Genomic DNA, 15835 nt, shown 5'->3' on the forward strand with positions numbered 1-15835 from the left:
ATTTTGGTATAGCAGTCTCGGATGCTTTCATTATTTTATCTGTAATGTAGCTTACTGCAGAGTCAATTGTGTGGGTTGATACGAAGACAGTATCTAAGTGAGCTATTTCTTGGTATTTAATCCAGTTAGCCTTAGCAAATTTCCAGGTTGTCCTAATGTTACTCTGAGGAGTAGAACTTATACAGAAAGTACAGATGATAGGGAAGTGATCGCTCCCGAGAGGGTTATTAGTAACGGTCCAGTCTATGAGAGGAAATATCACTGGAGAGCATATTGAAAGATCAATAGCAGAGGTTGAGCCAGATGGTAAATGCACGTATGTGTGAGCACCAGTGTTTAAAATTGTCAGGTTATGTTTATCTAAAGTTTTTCAATTATCTGTCCACTGGAGTCAAGATGTTGAGAACCCCATAGCGGGTGATGGCCATTCCAGTCACCCATAATACAAAAGGGAGCAGGTATTTGCATTACTAAATTATCTAAATCAGCAAAGGTGTATGTATGATTTGGTGATAGATACAATGAAACTAATGTTATTGTGATTCCGAAGGTGACACGGACAGCAATAGCCTCTAAAGATGTTTGCAGGGGGATAGGTCTAGAGGGCACCGAAGTGTTCACTATGAGTGCTACTCCTCCATGAGCTAAATTAGATGAGTTTCTATCTTTTCTATACATATTGTAATGCTTAATTTTCATAGATATTGCATTTGTGAGATTTGTTTCTTGAATGCATACTGCAACAGGCTTGTATTCAGATAGAAGATCGTAAAAATCGTCAAAGTTAGCACGGAGCCCACAGCAATTCCATTGAATAATTGTATCCATTGTTTGGTTTTAGCTAGTGTCTGCTAACTTCCGTGAGGTAGTTTGCTTACGCCTGTCAATTTTTCCTTTATCCTTCTTTGAGAAGACTGGTCTGCTTGTGTCAATGTCACCTTCTGGATGAATTTCAAGAAATGTGTCATCTTCATCCGCTTTTTCATCAGTGTCCATGGTATCAGATCTGAATGTGTGCGTATCAGTTTTTTCAGAGCTCTTAGTTTGTACTTTCGGTTGCTGATTGGGATTCTTATCTGGAGGTATTGTTATCAGAGTATTTACTTCTTGGGTTGCATATTTGGAGGGAGATTGTTCTTTTAATGAAGTAAGTAATGATTTCACCCAACCAGATATAGAGATATTTGGAGGGACGGAGCAGTCAGTCTGAGTTGATATTGTGCGTAGCTGTTGAGTAACTGAGGCGTATGTAGATGATTTAGTAGGGATTGCAAAGTGTTTCTTTGCCTCTTGATATGACACTTTATTCTCTATTTTATATCTCTGAATGTTCTTCTCTCTTTTCCATTGGATACAGTCCTTAGAGAAGGCAGAATGATTTCCTTGGCAGTTAGGACAGTTTTGGGTTTCATTATTACAGTCCGTATGCGTGTGTTCTTTTGAACCACAAGAAGCACAAGTGACTATACCTCTGCACACAGTTTGCGAATGACCGAATTTTTGGCACTTAAAGCACCGAACTGGGTTGGGAATGTACGGTCGAACATGGCATCTGAGATATCCAGCTTTTATAGTTGTGGGGAGATTTGGTGACTTAAATGTCAATATGACTGTTCGTGTAGGGACAGGCTCTCCATCTTTTTTGATGACAATTCTTTTTGCCTGGACTACATTTTGGTTACTTAATTCGGAGACAAGTTCATCCTCTGATACATTTAGAAGATCCCATTCAGATATTACCCCTTTAGAGGAGTTCAAGGTGGCATGTGGGGTAACCTTTGTGGGAATTCCACCAAAGGTAGATATATTCAAGAGTCTTTCAGCATGTCTGTGTTCACTCATCTCCACTAATAGGTCTCCAGATCTTAGTCGCCGAACCATTTTTGGAGGCCCAGCCACATTTTCGAGACACTTCTGAATCAAAAATGGGGAGAGTTTACTCAATGGTTGGTCTGTGGAGGAATGTAATATTAAGAAGAGAGGAGCAGAAAAATCTGTCCCTTCTTTTTTTTGTCTCTTAGCATGGGATTTATTCAAATTATCATGGTCGTCATGTCTACTTGAATCTGGATCAAGAGATCCATAGTAGGACTGTTTTGTGTTGTCCATAGTTGCTCCTTTTAGTCCCGGGAGAGTGGATTTCTCCTCCCAGGCTTCCAGCCCCGCCACGTGGAGGCAGGAGCGGTGCCACCAGTGACCAAGCGATAAGGTTGTTAGTGTTAGTGCGTTAGTAGATTAGTCTTATATACAAGAAGAAAGGTGGGTTTCCTTTCTGTTGAGTAAGCTGACTTCTTTACTTTAGAAGAGCAAAATTATATAACTTTGGGAATTAGAAAATAACGTTCAACTACAATCAATCGCTCTTTTAAGAAAAATCGCTTTCAAATCACTGAAGAATCGCTTTAGTCACTCGCTTGGCACTCGGGGCCAACATGGCATGCAAAAACTGCAACTAACACAATATAAGCAAGTGAGATACAGAGTAACAAGTTTACGAAGCTTAAAAAATAGGAATGAAGAGAAGATTCTGATAATTTATTTATGATTTTTATATGACTGAAGATTTCATGGAAGGGGAAACGTATTTCATAATAATGTAAAATCCCACAGAATTCCAGCTATCGGTAATATCACAAATGCAATAAGATTAAGTTTACTACCTGTTTATAATAGATTGCACTAACAGAAAAGCCCAATAAATCGGAAACTGCAAATTGTTTTTATTTTTTTATGGTAGTGACCTCCATAAATGTGCTTTAGAAAAATATCACAAAGGTGTTCAAAATTGATTCTTATAACTGAACATATGATAACAATGAAAGTGTAGTGCATTTTAATGATTTGAATTGGTTTTTGAGCAGGAGAGGATTCTATAAAGTGGCTGATTCTACTAACAAGCGATCATGTTAACCAGCGCCTACTTATTTCACTTTACGATGGGCTTACGATTATATTGCCGTCCGGACCACGTAGTTTTTCCTCTCAGAAAAGCAGCATTTGTAAACGTGTTGGCCGCATGTTTTGTTTTTGCATCCTTTAGTTGAAGTGATTTTTTGACATAAATTTACTGTATTGAATTCGGTATGTACGACATTGTGTAAACTGATAAATTATCTTTTAGCTTTAGCAAAAATTTCAACTTCTGAGATGTGGAATGAATTACCAAAAAACAATGTGTTACTGGGTTCGCATTATGATATTTTCATGATACGATGGTGTCTCTGGAACAGATTAATATCATAAAGCAGGGGTCCAACTGTGCATTATTTTATCAAATTACATACTTTTTTAATGGCTTCCACAGAAATTTTAACAGTTTCTCCTTGATTTCCTCTCTTCAATATATCTGCTGGAGGTTTTGTCTTTGGTTTTTTCCTTTTCAGAGGAATTGGAATGCTAAAATGAAAAATATGAATTTTCAATAAGAATTGATGAAAAATTAAAAATTATTTCAATAGTAATTCTAAACTGATTTATAATTTTTTGATATAATATTTGATATAGCATGACACTAGAGAAAATAGAAGCACAATGACCATTGTTATTCTTATTCTGCACAATGCTGAAAAGGCCTGGTTTGATTTCTAATCAGGATAGCAGGAGAATTAGCCAGAAAAGTTAATCAGTCTCAGGAGAGGTATGGTTACCCCCCCCCCTCTGGAAATTAAGATTATTTTCTATTCTTCAAACAATTGTTTGTTTCTATTCTTCAAACAATTGAACTGACCACAGAATAATTTACAAACACAATATACTGATGCCTCATGGCTTTGTAATTTAATAAACACAATCATTCATTTTTAAATCACAAGGAAAAGCATGTACAACTTTCTACTCTGTGAGAGCATAATCCAATTCTTACATGAATACAATAAATGGATGATGATTATGAGCTGTGTCTCCACATGGTATGAAACTCCACAATAAATTCAGTCTCATAACTTTACGGTTCCATATTAATACATTATATTATTAAACAATTTAAGATTACCAACACTTACATTACTTATATTCAATATTATATTGTGTATATGTTTTGAATACTAATGAATTTTTAACTATTCCAAAATGTTACTCATAATCAGTACTCCTGAACCAACACCAGTGAAATGAAAGAGATTTGCTAGAGTTAACTTTACCTATCTGCTTTGATGCCAGATCTAGATTTTTTATTTCTTCTTTTAGCTTTGATTTTACTTAACACATCAGAGGTTATACGACCAGTTTCAGGAAGGACAACTGTTGGAACTGGTGGAGGAACTCTGGATCTTAATCCCCAAATGGTAGTCTTTTTCTTAACTTCTTTGCCAGATTTAAATCTGGGATAAAAGAGAGGGGGGGGGAGAAGAAATTCTTTTGTAATCATTATCAACATTAATTACCATACTTTTTAAGTGATACTAAAAATATACATATATATATATATATATACATATATATACACAATAACAACTTTTGTTTCTTTGATTCTTATGGAAAACTTAAATAATCTGACCACATTTATAAGGTATTAAATTAAACCCAGTGGTTAAAAAAACCTACCCGAAAATATTAACTCCACAATTTTGAGATATTTGCAGAAATGGAATGAGGATCGCCATATGTGCAATGTCTCTTTCTTAGGTCAGTACTACTTACATTGGAACATGCATGCATGCATGCACATACAATTTAATGAAATAAAATACACACTGTAAGGTTCTATTTGTTAAAGTATGAATTACATTTCATTTTCTCTAGCTGTTCAGGTCATATCAGATAAATGCTGAATAAATTTTTAGCCTACTTTCCAAAAGGGTAAGCTTATGAGAGAAGGAATCTATAGCATACTGACAGGAATGTTTCTCTTTGATTTACCATCTTGTTTTTAAATAATGGCTGTTCAAATTATCAGCACCATTTCTTTAGGTTCATTTTAATAGTCCAATATACACCAAATTTACATATGTGAAAACTGAGAATATAATAAAAAGTACAAGGCATTTTATTTTGATCTATTTACCAGCTTGACATAAGATTGAAAGGCTGTATTTAGAATGCCCTGTTTTCCTACTGAAACTGCCTCGTGATACTGTATTGGATGAAAACAATAGGAACGTACACTGCCCCCCTATCATTAATATCTGGACACTTCCTCCATTGATAGTTGATCAAATCCTGTCCAAGTACTATGTGTCAGACACAACTACAAATATGCTCATATGCCTTCAAGGAGACAGTAGTCCAATTGTGAATGCAAGTTCCCACAATTGATGAAGTCATGACTTCCAGTGCAGAATGATAACAGGGGCCACATAACAATTGGTCTGTTGACATTTCAATGGCGCTGAAGTCCCCTAGATCAACAACTGATATCATTAACAGGATGCTGCACAATGTAGGTTATCACAATTGTGCAGCGATCCAAAAACCTCTATTCACCCCAACAGAATCCGTGTAGCTTGGTTTAAGATCTGCCATTCCTGGCCAGTACACCAATGTGCAGTTTTGAGTCACAAGCCACAATACATGGTTTACCAGTCCCACAGTTGCTCCTCGATGTCACAGATGCCTGGAGAAAGTTACCTGGTGGACTGTATCTTCCCTACATACAATGAAGTTTGGAGAATGCAGTGGTCTGGAGCTGTGTTTCAGGATTTGGACTAGGATCATTGGTTGTTCTGTACAAAATAACCAATAGTTCTGTGGTCTATCTACAGACAATAATGCATTACCTATATTGTGGCAGCATGTCAGGGAAGGCCCAACCTGTATCAGCACGACAATGCTCTATGTCATACTGCTTACATTGTGAAAAAGTGATTTGAGGACATGAGCACTGAAAAGTTCGACTGGCCAGCCCAAAGTCCTCACCCCAATCCTATAAAGAACCTCTGGATGAATTGGATCATCAAGTGCATTGAGGAGAGACGACCCAAAAAATAGAGCTTAACCAGTCACTGCTCTCTGAAGGCCGAAGAGCAGAAATAACAGAGGATATTTACAAAAACTGGCAGAGTATGTTCCACAGAGACTAGAGGCTGCCATAAAGGCTAAAGCTTGTTATTAGTTTCCTGTAAATAAAGGTTATTTGTAGATATGCAGGTGTCTGGATATTAATGGTAGAGCAGTGTATATAAGGAACATGTTGTATCTTGTGTCCTGGCAGTACTGGAAGTCTCCTCTCTTATCCACCTATTTAATCTGAGGTGAAGAAAGTACACCGATAAGCTAGCTATGTGTGCATAATGTGGGGTTTTGTAGAGTAGCACTGTGGTGTGTTACACTTTGCAACTAGGGTGAAACCACACAAGGACAGTCCTCCCCAGTTCCTATTCTTGCAATGAGGAGGCAGGCCTTTGTCTGTTTAACACACATGCATTAATTCACAAGAACAGCCAAGATTGAGGAGAGACTGGCCAAAAAATAGAGTTGAACCAGTCACTGCTCTGAAGGCCGAAGAGCAGAAATAACAGAGGATATTTACAAAAACTGGCAGAGTATGTTCCACAGAGACTAGAGGCTGCCATAAAGGCTAAAGCAGTGGTTTTCAACCAGGGTGCTGGCAACAACATTCTTGGGGTGCCGTGTAATTTGGGTTTAAGTTACTTAAAGTTATTATTTTTTTTTTCTGAAATTTATATATTTATTTCATTATAAAAAGGGTACAATATCCATTGTACCATATCTTTTTAATTTTGTGGTGATCTATAATAGATCTTTATTTAGCACCTCTATATAAAGAATAAAATTATTATATAGGTATATATTAAAAGGTCAAAAACCACTGTGTTAGGTATTTCTTTTGGCCTAGGGGTGCCATGAAAAAATTACTGGGACAGTAAGGGCGCCATGAATCAAGAAAGTTTGGGAACCTCTGGGCACTTGTTTCAGCACTTGTTATTAGTTTCCTGTAAATAAATGTTATTTGTAGATATGCAGGTGTCTGGATATTAATGGTAGGGCAGTATATATAAGGAACATGTTGTATCTTGTGTCTTGGCAGTACCGGAAGTCTCCTCCTTATCCACCTGTTTAATCTGAGGTGAAGAAAGTACACCGATAAGCTAGTTATGTGTGTAATGTACGGTTTTGTAGAGTAGCACTGTAGTGTGTTATTACACTAGCCACTTTGCAACTAAGGTGAAGCCACACAAGGAAGGTCCTCCCTGATTCCTGTTTCTGCAATGAGGAGACAGGCCTTTGTCTGTTTAACACACATGCATTGCCTCTCCAATTCATGAGACAGGAAAAGGACAGCCAAGATGCAAAGGAAATAAAAAGCAAAAGTCTAGTAGAAGACTAAAATAAGAGAAGAATAAAAAAAGATGGGAAGAATGAAAAGGGAAAGAGAAAGGGAAAAAGGCCCCATCCCACTCCCAGATAATCAGAGGCCAACAAAGAAAGTGAAAATGGAGAGAAAAGGAAGGATTAAAAGAACAGAAGAAGGGGAAATGAGAGAAAGAAAGCATTTCCTCAGGTATCCCATATCTAGCAAAGTTAGAAGTCAGCAGAGGATGATAAAAATTTTCAGTCTTATGACAAAAGATGTCATAAGATTTCAAGTTGAGAAAAGGTTGAGAGTAATCCATTTAAAGGTGCAGGAAAATCAATTCATATTTGAGATAAAGGGTCAGTTATGTTGCCAATCTGTACCCAATTTCCAGTTAAGAGATGTTTGAGAGTGATCAGTTAAAAGGTGTAGCAGAGCCAGTTCAAAGGTTTAATCCAGGGACACAGATAAGCAGAGTCAAGCTAAAGATTCAGTAGGAAGGTTCAGTTAAGTATAGCCAGTAGGAAGAGGTCAAGCCAGAGATTCAGTACAGTTTTGTTAGGTGGAGCCAGAAGGATTAGAAGGTCGAGTAGAAGAAACAGCAACAGCTAAGAGACAATGCTGATGGATTATGATCTCCAAATGAAGTTTAAAGGCATTAACGGCATGGTCTCTCAGCAACAGCTGAGAGACCATGTTTCTGTTTCTGTTTTACAAGTTTCTGTTTTAAATTGTAAAAATTCTGATACATCCTCAGGAGGTAAGGACCTAATTTTTCTAATAAGAGCATTATGCAAGGTTTGATAAAAATGGAAGTCAAACAGAACATTGGCCCAATCCTTACTGGAGCCACTAAAAGTTGTGACTAAAACTGGGTTGTCACTATTGCAACAACAGGGTACTTGCCCACCCACCAATGAGTAAGCCAGAAAGTTATGAATTCTAGTCTGTTCTTTTATGATATCTGAATTCTGATTTGCCTGGATGTGTAAAACATGTAAAACATTGTTTTCACAAATATGGTAACAAAGACCTGCACATACAGCTTGTAGATAGAGATAGCTTGCAATGTGCCACAAATGACTTGGAGGACTATGGTGGAAACTGCTCTGCAGACTTGCAGAAGAAACAGCCTTTGTACCTGATCAAGAAATTTCCTAGCAGCACTAGGAAATATGAGCTATATGCTTTAAAAACACTATGAACTACATGCTTTCTATATTTTTACTATAAACCACTTTGGAACTGTAACTCCCTGAGTTCAAATAGTTCAGTCTCCACATCAATACAGAAACCAATCCAAGTCCTTACAACAAGGAACAGTGACTTCTCAAAATGTCACATAACAAAACAGCTTAATCTTTCACATGTTACATTAGTGTTTCTTTTTTTTACTTCATTCTCATGAAGTAAAAAACACAGTTCACAAAATTTTCAAAAAATTAACTTGAAACAAAAGAAACAGTATTAGTATTAGTAGTGGCAAATGATATAAGAAAGCAAGCTTAAAAAAAAAAAATTATCTACCTCATCTGCACATCCCCTTTAACAATCTAATCCTTCCTTAAATTTATTCAAAATATCTACTTCCACAACACCAGATGGAAGTTTGTTCCAACAATCACACTCTGGCTGAAAGCAAATTTTTTCACATCTACTGCAATCTATCCTATATCTATCACACATCTTCCATCTTTTTTCATTTAAATTATGTCCCCTTATGTGCATTGTCCAAGAAGGAGTAAAAACACCATCAGAATTCACTTTTGTAGCTGCATACATAAATAGAGCACAACATGAATAACAAATAAGCACAAGTTGGCTCATTTCGGAATATTACAATTAATTAATGTATTTCATTTTGAGATATATTACAGATACAGTATATATATAGATATATACGGCTAGAGAAGTTTTACATGAGAGAAACTTTATATAGATGATGCTTACTAGTATGTAATGCTGTGATTTATATTATGCCAAGCCCATAAACTAGGCTGCACGTCTGCAATCAGAAAAACCTTCAACATACACATGCCCAGCTGATTAAACTGTACTTGAAACAAAAAGTCCCAGAACAACAAGCTCTTCTCATCAAAGACAAGATCTACACCTCTGTTTTTTTCAAAACTAGTGACACGTTATGAATATGTCAAATTATAAACAATTTATAATACAGAGGGAAAATTTAGAGGATGATAAATGGAAGTTTTCTTTGTTTAAAATTTTCATAATCAGGCACCATAAATAATTTTTTCCGATTATTAGTTGAATTTAGTTACTGAAATACTGGACATATGAAGATAAACCATACAGAATGATAAAGTTGGTACTCATATATCTAAATGAATGTGTTATAATTAATATAACACACTATCTAGTCATACTACTTAAGTTTTGTTTTTTTATCTTTATTATTTTATAATCATACTATATCTGATTGCTTAAGAATAACAAGTAACCTATGACCCAAATTATATAAATGGAAAAGAAAAAACAAGTATCTGCTGCCCTTAATTCCAGCCTTCATTATGCTGTGCCCTTACCTGCATAATAAAGAATTCAAGACAGTTTCACAGTATGAGAAGAACATGTATTTTCTTTGAGATGACTGTATCTCTTCTATACTAACTATCAATTATTATTCTCACACAGATAGCCTGCCCACATCTTTACCTTCCTAAGATTCATAGTTTTCTTTTGCTCTTCAAACTAAAAGCAAAGGTAGTGCAAATGGAAAATGGATGATACACTAGAAACAATTTCTAGCTTGTCCAGTATGAGCTTCTAATCAATTATCTATCAATGATCTGTGAAAGGCTGACATTACATGGTAGTCTATCACACAGTACCATCAAGGAATGAGTTTCTGAGTTCAATAGGGGCCAGTGTGTCACCAAAGATGAACTGAAAGTCTGGATAATCTTTAATCATCTCAAACAAGAAAACAATCATTTTCAAAACCTGATTTTTAAAGATCATCAGACTGGATTATAATACAGAGCAAAGACACTAAGCATATGCTGTGAATAAGTATATCATACTGTTCACAAAGAATTTAGCATGAAAAGAATTTCAGCAAAATGCATACCAAAACATTTAAATAAATGCAGACTAGAAGACAGAGGATCAATTTACAAAAGACAATTCTTGTGAAATTTTCCCAATATTCAAAAAAGTCAACTGGTGACCATGGACGAAAGATCCATTATCATGGTCTAAAGACCAAATAACAGCACACAAAGTTGCAAGATGAAGAATCTTTCCACAAGAAATTTAAAAGAGCTTTATCAGTTTTTTTAGATAAAGAAAGGGTAACATTCATTGATTACTTGAATACATTAAGTATGAATATTATTCTTCCATGCTACTGAAATTTCATGAGCAATTAACTCTCCAGAGGAATCCTCTTTCTGTATAATAATGCTTCCAGCTACAGGGCCTATATAACCAAAGAGACAATCAATGATATGGGTTATTATGAATTGCTGTTGCACTCATACTGGATTATTTGGATATGGTTCCTTTGAATTACTACCTGTTTCCTGCAGTGAAGGGAAAAAAAAACATTTCAAAAGCTCACTTTAGAACAAAGAACAATATTATTCTTTTGGTCAAGTAATGGTTAGAAGACCAACCAAGAAACCTAAAAGAGATGAAAAAATGTTATATCACACATGTAATTATAAGGATTTCAGAGGTGTTTGAAAAGAAGAGAAAAGAATTTCAGAGGTGATTTTGATGAATAACATTTAATCATTTCCAGACTGTTTCATTCTTTCTGTGGTAGGCTAGAAACTTTTCAAATGCCACTTACATGGTATCAACTCTTCTTCAAGTGCATGAGTTACTATTATTATTTTAGTATAATTATTATTAATAGCCATATGGTGCAAGGAAGCCTGAGGCTTATGCTGCACCAGGGGGAACAAAAAAAAATTCCCGAGTTACCCTGAGAGAGAGAGAGAGAGAGAGAGAGAGAGAGAGAGAGAGAGAGAGAGAGAGAGAGAGAGAGAGATAGAGATTTAGAGAGAGTCAAAAGTAGAAGGGAATCGCCAAGAAAGAGAAGAATTATGATATCCAACTCAGGACCCTGGGTGTGCCAAGCCCATACTCACCAGATGTGAGCCCCCGTGGTTATAGGACCAGACAGTTTCTCATTATTCATAGTAAAAATATGCAGCACATACATAGTTGACCTTCTACTCCACATTTTCAGACTAATCTTACAATCTGGAAGATCTGGAGATCTTACCATGTCAAGCCTATTCCAAATATTAGGAAACCTAAATCTCCGAAAAATCTGCGACCAATTTTCATCAGTTGCCCTTTACTTAAAATCTTTGAAAAAGCGATTCAGCCAGCAACTGCCCAGCACTGCTTTGGTCACAGGCCCAAGTACTTTCATACCATTTGGCACAAGAGTTCAACAACTACTAATCTTCTAGAACTCTCTTCAGAATCCAACAGGCCATCAATAACAAATCCCAGATTGACATCTTCCTGGACATTAAAATCGGCATACGATAGAATATATCTACCAGCTCTCTTTGCACTACTTTGGTCTGGCAGTAACAGACAGATGTCTGAGAAGTCCATCCTACTTCTCAGACATCTGTCTGTTACTGTCAACGACTTCCAGGTAACTTTTGATGTCACAAGAGGTATCCCGCAAGGGAGTATGCTTTCAACGATCCTCTTCGCAGCAGTTTTGGAACCTTTCCTAGCATATAATTCTAACTTTGTCTCTTATGTAGATGATCTGAAGTTCTACGTGAGTTCAAACCATCCTGATCAGATCCTGGATATTAACCAACAGGCCTCTACACAGATAATGAAACTGGAAAATTATCAAGCCATAACTGGGTTGCATCTGAACTCTTCCAAATCTGCTCAACTGCCGATAACCAAAAAAAGAGCTAAAAATGATGTTCAAATCTTTGTTGGTGGGGAAAGGGCGCAAAAGGTAACTTTCCTCACAGACCTAGGCCTCACCTTCCAGCCCCACTTTGTCGGGATGAGACAGAAGATGTAAGCAACACTTTAGGCAGTGCATCAGGAGCTCGTTGGTGTGCATCAGCCAGCACTGCTTTGTCAGTACATCCTGAGGTGCATTACCCCTATCCCCCTCTACGCATCTGAAATTTGGTCATCTGCTCTTGCCTCCCACCTAAAAAAGTACCTGTCTGGAATATTGGTTGCTCAGATGGATGAACAGGGTGGTGGGTCACCCTTTTACTATCTCCAAGCTAATCTAGGGACCACTCCCCGGAGACTTCTCATTACGACAAGAAATGCTCATGCTAGCTCAACTTATCACAGGCTGAATAGATGCTCCATATGTATCCCCATTAATCTCTGGCCCAAAGAAGACGAGAGGTGAACACCACGACTCCGGCCACCCTCTCCAGTTTATACTTACAAACAATGATTCCCTTAGGAGCACATTTCCGGCCAACTGCCTCCAAATCTAAAATAAACTGGGCATCGACCCTGATAAGTTCTATGAGGACAAGCTCTACAGAAAGGAATGCCTCAAGAACTGTTACCAACTATTGAACCTGTGACGATCACCTACTCCCGGTTTTTTTTTTTTTTTTGGCTACTGCATTTTTTTTTTTTTTTTTTTTTTTAATTCTGATGTCTATTGCTATAAACTTTGTTTTTATTTCAAGCGTATGTAAGTTCAATTCTGTAAATATCTCTGGTCGAGCATGCATTTACTCTTGTACATTGTATATGTGGTTCCTCGCACCTCAGTATGTAAATCTCTCACCCTCCTGGCACACTGCCGTCCTGGGGTGACTTACAGTTTCTTGTGGTTAATAAACAGATAATAATAATAACTCATCTCTAACAGAGTATCTCCACTCGCTGTCTCATAGGTGTACTGTTTCTGCTGCATGCCTTTTCTAGAGATACTTCCATGGGCACTGTTCTTCCAAATTGGCGTCTACAATTCCAGCTCTCTCTTTCAAAACAGTTCATCAGTAAAACTTTCACAACGAGTTACTGAGGTTGTAAAGCAATGCAATACCTCAGCAACTCGTGAAAGTTGATTCACAATATGAGATACAATTAAAACGATTCCAATTATCAACTTGAACAGTTCACTACGAACAAAAAATGGTGCAAAAGCACTAACAGTTCAATGGTGAATCTTAAGCGTAGTCCCATTGCTTCATGCAAAATAATTACCTTAGTTTATACTATTACACGCCATCAGGCATCTCTCATACTGTGTACTTATACTTCATAACTGGGTTGTCACTATTGCACCTTCACCAGTGGAGCAATACTTCACCAGTATTGCTCCACTGGTGAAGCAATACTTATTCAAAGCAGTGCAATAGCTTGGAAACTCGTGAAGGTTGATTCACAATATGAGATACAATTAAAACAATGCCAATTAGTGATTTGAACAGTTTGCTACGAACAAAACATAGTGAAAAAGACCGTTCAATAGTGAATCTTAGGCATAGTCCCATTGCTTCATGCAAAATAATTGCCTAAGATCTGTAAATGCCATATCACTCCATTTAAAGCAATGGGATAAGGGCCTCTAATTTGGCAGCTCATCAGTCACACACACAATCATATATTACATTTTAATGACCTCCATTATAACAGATGCAAAGCTACCTCAAAGTGTAATGGAACCTTGAAGTACCCTTATGTTTACTCATTATGCGCACCATGAGCATTATGGCTTATCAACCAAAGAATGTTTGGAAGTTAATTAGGCAATATTCCTGGGAATACCACTTTTTAGCTAATTTGGATTTGTTTTTTTAAAGGTATTTACGTTTGAATTATTAATTGTGATTTTAATGGTTTAATAGTTTATATAGATTCAGAAGTCCCAAAAACATAAAGAATGGTCCAATTATTAAATCTTATTTGGGACAAAATTGTAGTTTATAATTAAATGGTTTTTATCCTGATTTCAAGTTATGTTTTAATCTTATAAGCATGTTGAACATTTTTTCCCTTTTCTGTCTGTTACACTACCACTCCTTCTCATGAAAAAACTGTTATCTTCAGCAGTTGGTACTACAAATTATGTAGGTGAAAAGTATAATAAGGGAGGGGAGGGAGGGAGGGAGGGAGGGAGGGGGAGAGAGAGAGAGAGAGAGAGAGAGAGAGGCAACTGAGTGACCTTTGACTGCTTGTAGAACTCCTGATTTTAGCCAAAAATTACATAGGATTAGTGTAGTACATTTATCTATTTGGTGATATTAACAGTTTCATTATAATTAAATAGTTTAAAATACTAGGATATTTCATCATTTTTAAAAGAACACTTTACAAATTTTTATAATTGCAAAAAAACAATTACTTTCTGAGGCTTCCTGACATTAAGTCAACGAAAATTTAAACCGTACCTGAGTGCATAAACATTGTATGTGTTTTTCAGAATAGAATATATTACACATGAAACTTATTAACAACCTTTACAGTACTGTGTGTGTGTGTGTTACTTACCTAGTTTTATTATTTTCAAGAACCAAAAGTAATTTCTTTCTTCTTTCATGATCTAGTGCTTTTGCTTGCTAAAAAAAAAAAAAAAAAAAAAGAATTTAAAGTTAAATTAAATCACTAAATACATCAAATGTTCATATTTCTTAGAGAAAACCAAATGCCAAACTCAGAAGAAGTACACACATGCAAAAATTAAGAAAACTTGCATGTCATTTCACTGTCTAAGACAAAATATAAAATTTAAATAAAAGGCCAAAAACATTCAAATTTTGCATCCTTCTAGAAAGACAGTTAAATGGTGAGTGAATATATCTGATAGAAGATTTTGTTTTACAGGGATGTACATGTAGATATCATCCGGATGAATGTCAGTAATGGAGAGCCACTGGATGGTGAAGGGGAACCCATATATAATGATCACTAGTTTCTTTAATGTGATCGAAAGTGTCATCTCAGTGCTATGGAGCCAATTCCTGGAGCCAAAACATGTAACTGCAGGAAATATGAAGACCATTCACAGGCAATAACACTTTAAGGCAAAGAAAACCTTGCCTCAAGAGGTAAATACAAGAGAAGATTGTCTGCATACCAACTTGCACTGATATTCTCATCACATGTAAAGGCTATATTGTATTAAAGTATATATATTTTTTTATTATTTTAACAGTTCCCAAGCATACATTCATAGCTGTATATATGTGTTTTGTCTGTAGAAGTGCGTGCATTCATGAACACACTTCTACAGACAAAAGGACAGACAAAAGGCTGAAACACTTCTATAGGCTGAAAAACCTAGAATAATTTACAGGGGAACCCAAATTCCCTCCACCTGAGATCGCATTAAGGTATATTGTGTGAGTAAGCCCTTCTTTTTAAAATATGATTAGGTTCATCATATATCCATAATAATTTATAGCAGGAAGCCATTCATTTGTAGAGTTATATACAAAAATGATGCTCTGCACTATCTGTACTTTTCATCATAAATGAAATGGAAGTTAAAGTAAACATGAATAATGACATATTTTATGAGAAGAATTTGTGTACTGCTACCTTCTATCCCCCCTCCTCTCACCCACTTAGGCTTTAAAATGGAGCACT

The 15835-nt window shown here is 36.3% G+C and overlaps 1 protein-coding gene and 1 long non-coding RNA gene across 2 annotated transcripts in view; both read right to left on the reverse strand.

Annotated features, from left to right (window-relative positions):
• LOC150087957 (uncharacterized) overlaps window positions 1-3317 on the reverse strand; it is a 33067-nt gene extending 29750 nt beyond the window's left edge. Inside the window, exon 1 of the mRNA XM_090370526.1 lies at window positions 3285-3317. The gene's annotated coding sequence lies outside the window, so the exon portion shown is untranslated. The remainder of the gene's footprint in view (window positions 1-3284) is intronic.
• Window positions 3318-3328: 11 nt separating this feature from the next.
• Window positions 3329-14798, reverse strand: LOC150087958 (uncharacterized). The gene is made up of 3 exons (XR_016546772.1): window positions 14738-14798; window positions 4140-4319; window positions 3329-3396 (listed from the first exon to the last, which is right to left on the reverse strand). It is a non-coding gene; the product is annotated as an uncharacterized LOC150087958 (long non-coding RNA).
• Window positions 14799-15835: the final 1037 nt, after the last annotated feature.

This window comes from Mastigoproctus giganteus, chromosome 3, assembly GCF_048544385.1.
Source record: "Mastigoproctus giganteus isolate SK-2022 chromosome 3, ASM4854438v1, whole genome shotgun sequence".
NCBI classification, from domain to species: Eukaryota; Metazoa; Arthropoda; class Arachnida; order Uropygi; family Thelyphonidae; genus Mastigoproctus; species Mastigoproctus giganteus.